Genomic DNA, 2318 nt, shown 5'->3' with positions numbered 1-2318 from the left:
TATTAGATATTCATATTATGCACCACATCACAGAGAAATGGACTCAAGAATCTCTTATTTTTAAACTAAACACCTTTTTTTTTCCTTCCGGATAAAATCACCAAAAAATCATATAAAATATTTGAGAGCTTGTATCACTCTTTCGATGGTGAAATCATACTTCATAAGAGGTGTTTAAACGAGCCATTAAATAAAATTTTACTGTAATGAGCTACCTTAAATCTATTTCCTTGGCACGTCCGGTAATGCAAACCACGATGAACCCCCAACCCCCCAACCCCCACCTCCAATGGTAACCAACCATGCCAGTTGCTACTAACAACTGCAAAATCATTAATTAACACTACTTTTGTGAATAGATCTTAATACATCCTTACAACAACAGTGGTGTGGGGCTCAAATATGTTGCAATTTATTCAATAATCATATGCGAATGCTGAAATACTTCATCATTATGTTACAACTAGGATTATGTACAATATAAAAATATTGTTCTAATTTTTTCCTTTGAAACATGCCATTTCTACAAGGGGATTGTTATATGAATTTCATTTTTTTTTTTAATTAGAGAGGTGCGCATTAGGGGGGGGGGGGGGAGGGGGGGGTCCGCTCATACATGTATATGTGCTATAGTGTTGAATTCATATATTTATTTAAATTTATCATTATATTAAAATGCGTTTTACGTATATGGTATAAAAATATTTCAATCACATTCATGTATAATATGCTTTATTGATCTAATATGAAACCCTGGGAGAAAACTAAAATGGGATCTTTCTGCTGTCTAATTTCATTCATGCACTGAGTATTTGGCAAATAGATATTGTTCAATTTGAACCTGATCAAAGCATAAACATTACAAAATATGTACATACATGTTGCTGTGCTCGCTCAAACGGTAACACCGTAAACATATTAGTTTTGCATTTAAACGCAATAAAAGAAAGTTCTTTCTATGCACTTGCCTCAACGGGCTCCAACTACTATGTAGATGGTCGAGCGGTCTAGCGCGCTAGTTACATTCTGCTAGGAGATTTGGTTCCGCTGGTCGTGAGTTCAACCCCTGGTAGGGGCGGAAGTGGGTATCCAAATAAAGTGAAATTTTCTGTGCTTTATATATTAAATATTTCTTCACTTGGGGCAATAATTTGATGGTGTTAAAAAGATATTGAATTATTTCCTATAATTCATAAATACACTGCACAAAGCTTTAATTTAAAACAGTCCAAATTGCACATTGAGAGTTTAATAGTCTTGTGGGCAAAACCCCCTGACAGGTGAACAAGCGGGGTTTTTTTCCTCGTGGGGATCCAGGTTAGAATAGGTCCTCAGTATCCCTTGCTTGTCGTAAGAGGCGACTAAATGGGGCGGTCCTTCGGATGAGACCGCGAAACCAAGGTCCCGTGTCACAGTAGGTGTGTGTGAGGCACGATAAAGATTCCTCCCTGCTCAAAGGCCGTAAGCGCCGAGCATAGGCACAGGCACTTGTTTCTGTAAAACACTGTTATTATTAGTATACAGAGGTCGTAAGTGTTTTACAGAAACAAGTGCCTGTAAACTTATAGGCCTAAATTTTGCAGCCTTTCACCGGCGGTGGTGATGTCTCCATTGAGTGAAATATTCTCGAGAGGGACGTTAAACAATATACAATCAATCAACCTCTATAGTTACATATACAATATACATATTATACTACGGACAGACAGACAAGCATGGTCTTTTTGATATACCCTCTTGTTGTGGGAGAGGAGGTCGAGGGTGTGGTTATGAAGAATAATTGGGTGCAATATTTGATATTCAAACGAAACTGGATATATTTCTGAAATCAAGTGAAATGTTGGCACACGAACGCCATTCACCACAGAATGAATCGAGTCTCAACTCGGCTAAAACTGTAAAATGACGATAAAAGAATGCTCTTTGATGAAAATAAATATACGATGAATTTTAAATAAAATTACAAATGTTTTAAAGTAGAAATGTAAGTAATAATCACTTTTAAAATTGGACAACGTTTATAAAGGCGCCAATCAGATGTGCTCTTATTTTGGTCTCGGGTTTTCATGGTATACCTGATGGCCAGATGACAGAATGAAACTTTGATGCCCGGAGTCTCTTCTCCCGCAAACAATACATACTTATTTTATTTTTCTATTGTTTGTGGGAGAACAGATTCTGCTCAGAATCGGCATCAAAGAGCGCGATACCTGAGTTAATCTTGTTAACATAATTATGTTGACAAGATTAACTCAGGGACCGAACCGGGGACGCCATCTTGATTTTTTCCCCTCGGACAATCAGGTATAAAGACGCGT

Source organism: Ostrea edulis, chromosome 8 (assembly GCF_947568905.1).
Source record: "Ostrea edulis chromosome 8, xbOstEdul1.1, whole genome shotgun sequence".
NCBI classification, from domain to species: Eukaryota; Metazoa; Mollusca; class Bivalvia; order Ostreida; family Ostreidae; genus Ostrea; species Ostrea edulis.
Note: the sequence above shows the minus strand (reverse complement) of the source record.